The 11,989-nt window shown below is 44.5% G+C and overlaps 1 protein-coding gene across 3 annotated transcripts in view; it reads right to left on the reverse strand.

Moving 5' to 3' along the window:
- The window catches only part of RAI14 (retinoic acid induced 14), a 192,470-nt gene that overhangs the window by 172,786 nt on the left and 7,695 nt on the right, over positions 1-11,989 (reverse strand). The window lies entirely within an intron of this gene.

Here is an 11,989-nt window from a genome sequence, read left to right on the forward strand (position 1 = left end):
CCCCCCCCCCCAGTGATACTTGGTATATACAAAGAAGGGTTTAAACTCTATATTTAACAGATATTAGTAGAATTAAATATTTTATGTGTAGATGAAAACTTGAAGGAACTACCTAAGGGAAACAAATCTTACTATGGAAAAGCAGCATATAGCTCAACTATTACACAAGGAATCTAAATGCTGGGAATATTTTGGGCAAAGGAAAAAAAAATCAAAACTGATTGGCTAACTGGACAGCAACAGGATAACACATCACTTTCCAGGAGCAGAAAGTTTCAGCATTGCAGACAAGAAGCAACAACTAGATGAAAACTTCCTTTAGAATGGATCTGGGGCACGCTTAACAGTGGGTGCGTTCACACGTGCAAATGTTGCTGGATGGGCTTACTCCAGAGTAAATGGGCAGGTGTCTACACATGTGCCTCCTGGGCAGGCATTTACACATGCGCTCATTTGGGAGCAGATTAGCTGCTCCTGGCAGCAGTCTGCTCCTGCCTCCTCTTGCCCTGCACCAGTCCCCTGCACCAGCCAGTAGGAACTCTAAGCTCCCCCTGGGTGCTAGTCCAAGGGCAGGCAGGGGACATGGGGCCAGGAGACACCCATTTCCTGGTAAGGGTTGGGAGACTGGTAACTGCCCCCAGGAGTTGCCTGCTGCCAGGATGGGCTCTGCTGGTGAACAGAATTTGACTAGGGAGAGAGGTAAGCATTCCTTGAGTACATATAAAAATAAGCAGTTAGAGTCACAGTTAGGGAAAAATGACATACTTCACAAAGGGACAAAGCAGCAAGATCCAGTATTTCAGCTACAAAAGTATTCTGTATAAATATTCTTGGACTTTTAATGGCCATTTAAGTTCCTACTGAAAGAGCAGTCTATACAGAAATTGCGTTCTTCTCTCTACACTAAAATAAATGGAGGAAAAATCCACACAAACTTTTCCTAGAGGCTGGCAGATAAATTAAGAGCTAAGCGTTTACTCCCCTCTCATTGTAGAAAGTCACGCTGATTCACTTTGCAACATTTTTTGTCTATTTTCAGAGATGCTGGATTCCCATTTGATAAACCAAAAAAAGCACTAGTTTTTTCCATCACATTGTTTGCTATCTGATGAGCAAGTCAATAAGCTCAAATGACTATTTTGTACATGTTAAAATTTAACATATATCCACATGCAGACTTTCAAAAACACTATCATATCAAACATGTGGCCCGTGGACAGGATCTGACCTACAGAACCTCTGTCTGGCCTGCCAGGCCACCAGAAGTTTGGGAACATAGCTTACTCCAGTATTCAGTGCTTTTTGGCCACACTAGCCATGGCTGTTGCTGGCAAGCTTGGTTCACCATCCTGAACTGACAGTGAGCACCAGACCCTTTCCCACAGACTTTTCACCACTACCGCAGTAACCACAATGGCCACCCCTGTGCCTCTAGGTCGAATTCAGTCCATGAGGAGCCCCACAATCCAGATCCAGTCCAGGGTCCCAGGTGAGTTGGCCACTACTAGGTTAGCACAAAGAAATGTTTGAATCATCACAATTCTAGTTTTTATACCTTGAAGAGAGGATATGAATAAGATTTCCATCAAATCTGGACAGACATGCCAAGCAGGAACTGTTGGTGGGCCAATTCCCCTTCTTCCACCAAAACAAAATACTTCACATTTGCCTGGAAAACTAATACCAAACCTAATTAAAAAGACACTGAGCCCAATTTTAGGGAGCTGTTCTGTGGGCAGAGCTTAAAGGGAATTGACTTGTATTAAAACTGAACTTTGTCATGCTTAAAGTTGTTTCAAGTTAGGCTTATGCTCTTTCTTACATTTATATCCTGTAGACAGAAGTCCTTAAATGGTTCTGTGTGTTTGTGCACGAGTCTTCACATTCTTTACCGTTTTCTTTTTAACGGATCTTAGCTACACTGGTGGTTTCTACACTGATAAGAATTAGGGAGACTACAACATCACAGAGCTAAACAGGATAATAGAAGTGCAGTAACTGGGAAAATTCTGTATTGAACTATTTCTGTCATAACTGCTGATCTTCAAAGAAAGGTCTTTAATTTTTTTTGCCAAATAAAAATGCACGAGTTTAGAGCAAGCATCCAACCTTTCCAGTATTCTCTAGCTAACCAGTGAAGAACCACCATGGAGTTTCTGACATTGTCAAGGTGAGAACAAGATAAAACACCATCAAATCAGCAAAAAGAAAGGGGGAAAAAAAGAGAAGGGGGACAGAAACCCGGCATTTTAAAAATTCTTTGCAGGTAATCACCTTTAAGCTCAATACAAAGGTGCTATCATTTCCTTTTTAAAGGAGAGAGACATCACTACAAGATAGCATGAAACTAGCAACTCATCAGGGCTTTTCAATAAATGTTAAGTAATTTATGGAAACAAAAATATCTGCACTTACATGAGAGAAGTCTTTAACCATTTTAAATAAAGAGAAGAAAATGAGTGCTGTGGGGGAGAAAAAAAACCCCATCCCTGGGGCAGAGTCTGCACAATTATGCGTAAAAGGTTTTAAAGGGAGGGTTTATTTTTTACTATTTTTTTTTTTATCTCCATCTAAAGCATCTGGCTCCTAGTCCTTGCTGAAGACAGGAACCAGCATGAAAAAGCCACTTGGTGTGCAGATAGCTCATGTCTCCAGCCACACTTTCTTCTATGGGACAGTTGTCATTCTTTCCATTTAACAAGCGTCACTGAGTCACTTTTGGAAAGAAGCTTTTTTTTTGGCTTTGTGCTTGAGGCTAAATTTTTCCAAAAAATTCATCAAGATTGCTGTGTGTGGATAGTAGGTGCCTTTTTATACACTTACAGCATTATCTAAAATCCACTGCAAAAATCAAGAAAAGGACTGAAAAAAAACAGGTTTCCAGCTTTAGTCATAACAACCTACATACTGATTTTTTTCATCAGAGGTAATTAAACATGAACATTAAGATTAGAAATCATGCATCATAAATGCTCGTGATCCCTCTACTACTAAGGCATAAGAGCTTGCAAAATACTGAACAGTGAGTTTTTGTCCATTATTTCTGAGGTCTACACTCTCACAGGGCAACTGCTAGAAAGAGACTAGGGTCTCAAATCTTTATGACAAAAAATTAGTTCCCTGAGAGGGGGTGTAGTAATCAATGTCTTTGATGTTGTACAAGACAGAGAATGTCAATCAAAATTTACTAATGAACACTGCTGCAAGACATTACAAAACAAGAATCAGTGAAACAGATACAGAAGTACTACCAATCGTTAATTTAAACAAGTCATCTTTCCCATACATTGATTAAACAGTGCATACTTTCCACTTTCAAGCAGATGCAATAATATGTCAGGTATGATTAATTTGTATTTGTGGGTATTTTTTTTTTTTTAATAAAAGCATGTAGTCCCCTTGTACTCTCAATAGCTTAACTCTGGTTAAAAAGCATTGACCATTAGCTTCAATTAAATACATAGTTCTTGATCTGAACTCCATTCAATTTATCATTTAAAAGTCATTGGCTTTCAGGAACATGCCAAGACCCCAGAAGACTTGTGATCAACAACAAAAAAAAACCCGCTGCCTAATTAGAGTTTGATACAGCCAAATGGTGAAAATACAAACAGTGTACAAATTAATTATTAAAAGTTTAGGACAATGTTTTCCATTTCAATCAATCTCCATAAATCTAAGTAAACAGCACTTTTATAAAGTAAAACCTTTCATTAGGTGCAATTAGCATCATATCAGGTCTTTCAGGTATCATAAAAATTAACTCCTTGAATGCCACTGAAAATCAGATTGAGCAACACTAAACAAGCCTTGGAACCAACTCTGGGCACTCTGTGCCAACGGCAGTCACTCTACTCATATTCCTTATTTCCAACATTCAGGCTGAAATCTGACCACCTTCAGGAAACATTAAGGTCTTGCAGTACTTCTCCCCCATAACCCAAATGACATCCACAGCTTCACCCAGCCCTTCTCTTCCAAAAGAATGGCTCTCATAAGGCTACCCAGAAACCTCTGCATGAAAGGGGAGGAAACAGACTCCATGGAAAACCAGCACTGTGAATATTCCCTTTCTTCAGTATCATAGTATGGATTCTCCCAGACATCTCTTCCCCAACACTACTCCATCCCTCATGCTCCATAAGTTATGAAACCAGGTGCCACACTGAAGATGAAGCTTGCTGTGACAGACAATAGTGCCAGATATCAGCGCCGTATGAATTAGCCAGAGCCACTTGCAAAGTTTCTGGCTATTCCACTGTCTGTTGCATCACCTAAGCTTATCCACTAACCAGGAGCAAAGCCATTCCCAAACTTGAGCCTATGCAGCAAGGCAGCTTGGCCCTTGGCCCACATTTGGCACTTTTACACCACAGCACTTTACAGACTGATGAATTCCTTTCAATTTCTATCTAGCTAAGTATAATCATTTTCCCTCCAGTCTCCTGGCAGACAACCATCCACCACCAGACAGGGGAATTACATCCCTCCCCTTCCTTATCAAAGTACCTGTTTTTCCATCTTAAATCACCCATTTTTCTGCTTATTTTATAAAGTTTTTAAGCTCAATGGTACCTATAGAGATAAGTAATTGTCCATCTCCATTAATCTAAAATTACTGGCCATGAAAAATGCACTGAGACACTGTGCGATTCAACTGCTGCACAAGAATGGTAATGATTTATATATAGTCAACTAATCCTACTTTAAACAGAATCAGACACATCAGAAATAAAAGAAACCTCTGGTGATGGCCCAGTCTCTCTGCTGGGATGGTGACATCACTGAGCCAACCAAGAAGGTAAAAATCCTGACGGCAGAAGGAATCTTATGTCAGACTGCCCTGAAAATAAAAATAACATTTTACCACAAATGCCTAACTTTGATGATTATGATTATTTATCTTTGAAGAAAGCCAGTGTGAAAGCACGGGGCGCTCCCCAAGGGGGAACCCGAGAGTGGAGGCGTTTAGAAATTCCCCACCTGATACCCAGGTGAAGCATTTTAGCTCGGTAAGGACTGGAGATCCCCCTGCATCCTGATAGGAGCAGTGGCAATGGCTGAACAACAGGAAAAGCAAGAGCCTCCATTTAAGAGCTCCTGCTCCTTCCACACTGGAGGATGCCCAGGAGCCGGCTGTGTAACTGGACATCTGGCGTGGGCAGAAGCAGGGGAGAGAGTAATGGGAGGATGTGAGGACACTGCATGGAGCTGCCCAGTGATGAGAGTGAAGCAGATGCGGACCAAGCCAATGAAGGGAGAGCCTCCATGGCCTGAGAGTTCAGAGGAGCACCCAGAAACAGGTACCCAAGTCCCTGGAGAAGTGGTGGGGAGTGAAAGCCCTGAGACACCCACACAGATCCAGGTGGAGAGAGAGAGGATTTATTTTTCCTGACTGAGGCATGACACAATTGGCAGGCAGGTAACCCACCGGGTTGGATGAGTGGGGAGCAGCTGATTCACCAGCAGGAACCACATTATACGATCTGGATCTTTTGGAGGACAGGCACTTTATTGTGGAAACAGCCTTAGCCCTTAATGAACTGACAGTATTTTGATTGTGCAATGAAATTAATTTAACTACTTGATTTCTGCAATGCTTAATGAATTATGCACTTTCTGGATTTCATTAATTATTGATTTGATTATTGTGTGAAATTAATTGGACTGATTTTCTTAATGCTCAATGAACTGTGGACTCTTTGTTTGATTTCACTGATTGTTAATTTAATAGCTTAATGAAATTAATTGAAGAGATTGGTTCCCCTAATGATCAACAAATGGTGGACCTGCTTCTGACATCACATCAATAACCCGCAGTGAACCAGCACTGAGGCTATGACACCTTAGGGGAAGTAAATTGGACAACGACATATACTCAGATGGTGTGTGGAAGGGGAGGTGGAGCCCCATGTAGCACCCTCACGCATGACTAGTGCCCACTTCAGTCAACAACCAGGAATCCTCCTAGCAACATTTAAGATCAAGGCGTAGCACACAAAAAGACAGCCCACTCCAGGAAGTAGGACACATTGAGGGTCAAGCTGTCCAATCCTAAGAGCCAGCATTTCAGGTGCCTAAGCTCTCCTTTACTGCAGCACAGGTCATACCTGCAATGCCGCTCACAGCCAGCCAGAGATATGATGTGGCAATTTCACCTTGGTTTTCTTCTCTTAGCTACACATCTACTACAGCTTTAGGTAGGTATGTTAATACAGCTTTCATAACTTCCATAAAACACATTTTCTTTTTTCTGATCAATATAGCATACTATTGGGAGGTTTTTGCTGACCTCTCCCTTACTATTTTCCTAAGAGTTCTCTCTATCTTATCTTATTTACCTTGTTACAGCCTTTTGTGGCAACAAAGAATTCTTCCTCCAACTTGGTACCTGTACATTTCAAGCATTTTGCACAGTTCTGTCACTACAGCCAAACATACAATTTTCAACTCACCTGTCTCTTCCCTTTCCCTAGCTTGGTGCATGGCAGAGTGCACCAAGCTGGGGAAAAGGTTGAGGTTCAGCTCCCTAACTTCAAAAACCATTTTCAATCCATAGTTTTGTAAAGGGATTCGCCAGAGACAAGCCTGTCCACATAGAAACCTTTTGCTCCAAACCATCAAGCATCTCACATGACACAAGCCTCATCTCGACAGAACCCCCCCCCGCCCGGTCCCCCCATTTGCCACTGTCCTAGGAATGTGGGGATGGCCCATGTAGAATTACTGGAAACTGCCTGTTGTTTTACAAGCAAAGCGAATAGAGGGCCAGAGAGAATCCGGTCAGAACGAGAGTCCAAAACATCTCCCACTTGCTGCTCAGAGACTTGGATGCGGGGGAAGGAAGTAGACAGCAGAGCTAGCTCCTTGCTTCCTAGGCAGAGATCCACAGATTCTGGCCCCTTTCCACTTGCAGTGTCAGGGAGATCTGGAGCTATTACAAACAACCTTACTTGTTGAACTTCTTGATTTCTGGGCTAGCAAAGCAAAGGTTTTATAGTCTATAGTTTTACCACAGACGTGAATTTTTTTCAGAGTCAAAATATTTAAAAAAAAACAAGTGTGTAATAAACATATTTTAAGTACTGCCTGGGACGCCAATGGGTTGATCAAATTAGTAACTACCTACGTACTAAATTATATCTTGGTGACACTGGCATATCTCGTACTAACTTACAAAATAAAACAGTACAAACCCCTGTGTAGACGCTTGGATAATAAATAGCACAAAGCTCCACATGGGCTCACTCTCAAAGAGGTTTATTATGCCACCCCCACCAAAGGCTCAGGGCAACTTGCAATGAAAATAAGACAAAGCACTAAAATTAAATCATAACAAAACAACTTCCCAAACAGTGCCTCAGAACTTAACCCCACCTGTAAAAGGCTGCCCAAATAAAAAAGGCCTTACGCTGCTTCTGGAAGATGTCCAGGCCCAGGCTCTGACGGACCTCAAGGGGAAGGAGTTCCAGAACGGAGGCACGACTACCGAGAACAGTCTCCCACGTGTTTTTGCAGAACAAGTTTGGCACAAAGCTGAAACCTGTAGGAGGCTGCTCTCGGCTGACCCTAGGGATCAGCCTGGTTTACACCAGGGTTAGGATTTAAGGAGCAGTCTTAGTTAAGCCGGTGCAAACTGTGCACCAATTAGGCCTTAGAGACACCCAATTACTGTAACTGAAGAGGATTAGAGAAAAAACTCAAGCACATTTTCAATCCGTTTACTTGCACACTTAGCAGCACTCTAGGTAAAATCCAAGCTCAATTAAAGTCAAAGGGGATTTTGCTGTTTGTTTACAGGACCCAGATTTCACCCAGTTTCTAGTCAGGTTCTTGTCAGGGCTGATCTTTCAGCACAGAATCAGCAAAATGAAAAATTGTTTTTAAAGACTTGCTTAAAAGAAGGCGAGTCTGTAGGACTGTGCAAGTTAGTGCATGGGGTGGTTATACTTGAACCTCTTTCGAACCCAGCTTTAGAATTCAGTTAGATGCCAAGTAGCCAGTGTCCCCTCGAGCGGAGGAGTCGGAGCACAGTTCTCCTGAACAAGACGATCTTGTAGAATCCCATTAGCTGTCTCAGAAGCAGCCTCTAGCCAGCAGCCATGGGTTCAGCCATTCAAACTCTACTCTGCCTGGCTAATTCAATACTTGGCCACGAAGATCTTCCCAAGAGCAGCGTGGGAATTGGGAAAAAAATCTGTTCATAATGAGTTAAGAGCTTAGGAAACTCCAGCTCTGTCACAGACTTGTGTCTCCTACCCAAGTTTCCTTACTTCTAAAAAGGAGAAGGGGAAGGGACTTCTTCCCCTGCCTTGTCTCTCTCTCCTATATGGACCGCAAAGACTTTAGGATGGCAGATGTTTGTGCAGCGTCTAGGCACATCCAGGTTTACTTCTCTGTCGAGACCTCTACTTACAAATAAAAACAAAAAAACTACACAAGTCGAGCAGTGGTGGAAGCTCCATCCTTGGAGGTTTTCAAAACCTGGCAAGACAAAGTTTTGGCTGGGATGATCTAGTTTGGGCTGGTGCTGCTTTTAGCAGGGGCTTGGACTAGAAGATCTCCTGAGGTCCCTTTCAACCCTAATTTCCTATGACTCTAAGTCAGAATTCTGCTTTTTATGCTTACACGTTTAAAGAGTGATCAAGCTAAGCAACAATGCCCAATCAAGAGATGTAACCAGCAGAGATGTGTTGACCAGCTTATTTGTTCCAACAAATACATCAGACACTTGGAGCCCTGCGTGTCACAACAGCTAGAACTCCTTTTTTCTTTCCTTTAGGGGACCTAATAAACAGCAACTAATTGCTCCTCAGAGGAGTAAGCAAGCATGAAAAAAGGATTAATATACATCCTAAATCCAAGAAAGGACAAATGTATAGCTTTATGGAAGAATGTGGCAAGGCATGACGTGTTAAGAAGGGATGAATAGTGTCTACCCTGTAACACTATCAACCACATGCATTGGTCACACGTGACTCAGAGGGAAGTGATTTTATTAAAAATGTTTAAGCCATTTCAGCTATTTGTAAATTCTCAGTTACATAAAACACTTAAAAAGAAGAGGTCAATTAAAGAGCCAATACCATTAATCCTAAATTTAGCAATGAGAGGTCCCATTAATATTTTTTCTTTGTTGAAAATTCTGGGCAACAGGAGCAGACACTAAATACACAAGACTTACTACATGATCCAGTAGAAGGGAAAGAATTTTTAATGGAGGAAAAAAAAATTTTTTTAATAGATTTATCCTTCAACAGTGGCAAGGGAAGTACCATATGAATCTTGAGGAAGGATGACTTAGTGTTTAGGACACTTATTTTGAGATTCTAAAAATCTATATTCAATTTCCTGCTCCACTAAAGACTTACTGTATGCTCTTGGGCAAGTCTTTGGCACCATTAGTATTAAATTATTTCATTGGAATTTTGGCACCTCAGTGCCTTTGAGGATCTGCACTTCAGTCTCTTATCCATCATTTTCCCCACCTGCAAAATGGAGACAACAGCACTCCCCCACAAAACAACACTATATGGAAAACCACATTATGAGATTAAATGCTGCAAGGAGAAATATGGAGGGTATTTTTCACTTGGAAGCTGAACCAAAACTCATATATTGTTTTGGATCAAAAGAAAAGATCCACTCTTTGCCCAATTCAGAGCAAGGATCTGAACCGAGACCTATGACTTCCAACGAGCAAGCTCTCAAGCAGTCATTACCTCAAATTCTGCACCACTTCCAAGCACCCTAACCATACTCAGGACAAGCTGCCATCACTTCATTACCTTACAGTGGGGCTGTCCCAACTCTGAAGCAGCTGAGGACCAAATGCCTTGTGGGCTGCACCAGGGCGAGTCATGACACCCCTCCCCTGCCTAGCCCCACCCCACGTCTGCACAGGTATCCCCCACCCACCACTGCACAGTTCATCCACACGGCCCCAGGCTTACCCTGAGCATGCTGGACCACACTATACCACACTTCCCCACTCCTTGGGGTAGGGGCAAGCAGCAAAGGCCAAGGGGGGGAGTTAAAGATTCCTGCTGCTGTTGCACCTAGAGGGACATGGGAGGGGGGAGTAGCAGGAGAATGGGAGTCTAGGGGTCACAAATGAACCCCTTGCAGGTTCTGCTGCCTTAGAAAGAAGCGAGACTTTCAAACTTCTACCACCATGCTTATGCTAGTTTCCACTCCAGTGCACGGTCGCCCAAAATTTGGATACCTGAGGCACACTTTTTTCTGGATTAAAATTGGCCGCATACTTCACTCCTGGAAAGGGGACCAGTGAAAACTGCTGGTGGGGGGATGACACAAATGCAATTTGTGGGCGCCTGGTCCTGGTGGTGGCTGGAAGCTGCATGCATGTCACAGACAGAGTGGGGGCTAGGAGAAGTGGCAGCGGTAGGGGCACAGGGAAAATCCTCCTTGGGGGAGACTGAAATGGGGCAGCAGCCCCTCCAACAGGGGGGCATAGAACCGCTCCACTGTACCCCCCCAGTAAACAAACTCTGCTGCCCCGGGAAGCCACCAGGTCACAAGTAGGGCTGTGCGAAATTTCACCAAGTGTTTCATTTTGAAGCTGTTTCGATGCGTTTCGAGCTCAAAACAGCAAAACTGAAATGAAACAGAAAGCTTTGAAACAAAATGAGGGCACTCGAAAGGTTCAAAAGTTGTGAAACGTTTCGAGTTTCAAAGCAGCCCGGTGGCGGGAGGCAGGGGAGAGCCAGGGCTACTCTCCGAGCAGCTCTGCAGCCCCATGGAGCTCAGTCTGGTGGCAGGAGGTGGGCAGAGGCAGAGACGCACTCCACCTCCCGCCACCAGGCTGAGCTCTGTGGGGCTGTGGAGCCGCTCAGAGAGCAGCCTGGCAGCAGGAGGTGAGGAGAACCAGGGCTGAGCTCTGACCAACTCTGCCAGCCCCACAGAGCTCAACCTGCCCTCCCAGCACTGTCCAACTCCTCCCAGGGGTCCAGGCCCCCAGATCTGCACGCCAGATGACAAGAGGCTGCCACTGCTACCTGCAGCCAGCAGCAGCATCAGGCTTCCCTGGCACCGGGAGCAGGCTGTGCCCAGCACCAGTCCCAGGCAACAGCAGCCTCCTGTCATCTGGCGCAGATCTAGGGGTCTGCACCGCACCCCCCCTCCCCAGGGTGCAGCCCATGGATCTGCATGCGGGATGAAAAGAGACTACCACTGCTACCTGGGGCCAGTGGCAGCATCAGTCTTCTCTGGTGCTGGGTGCAGGCTGCACCCAGCGCTGGTCCCAGGTGGCAGCGGCAGCCTCCTGTCATTTGGTGGAGATCTGGGGGCCCACACCCCCAGGAGGAGTCTGGCACAGTCCCACAGCCCTCCCGGGCATGCGAGCCCCCAGATCTGCACTGGACGATGGGAGGTTGCCACTTCCAGCAAGTGTCATGAGTTTTACTGTAACGAGTTTGAGGTGCAGTTTCCCAGAAACCTCTGTACCTATCTCCTTGAAACTAGGCAGGCTTCATGCCCTCAGAAGGGGCTACGATCCCGCCAATATGCATCTGAATCAGGCAAGAAATGACAAAGCTTTAGGCATTTTCATGATTCCCCATTACAGCCTGTGGGCAAAATGTCGAAATGCATTGAAACAGCGAAACAGTTTTGATGAAACAAAACAGAACAGTGCTTCAAAATTAAACAAAATGACAAAACGAAACACTGTCCCTCCGAAACGGCAAAAGGGATGTTGAAACGAAACAATGGTGTTTCCCACAGCCCTAGTTACAAGCATGGCTGAGGCAAGGAGGGGGATGCAGATAGTTGTTGGCAAGGGCACCCTGGAGCTCTGTGGGGTAGAGCCAGGTAAGAGGGATCCCAGCCCCCCACAAGCAGCTGGACCTGGGAAGTGGGGAGGAGGGAGCAGGGGCAGAACTTGCACCTCCCTACCCAGTGGGGGAGAACAGCATGCATGCCAAGCAGGATGCAGCTGTGTGCCCAGGTATACAGTACAGCCAGTGAC

This window comes from Gavialis gangeticus, unplaced genomic scaffold (assembly GCF_001723915.1).
Source record: "Gavialis gangeticus isolate Ggan-Ray unplaced genomic scaffold, GavGan_comp1, whole genome shotgun sequence".
NCBI lineage: Eukaryota > Metazoa > Chordata > Crocodylia > Gavialidae > Gavialis > Gavialis gangeticus.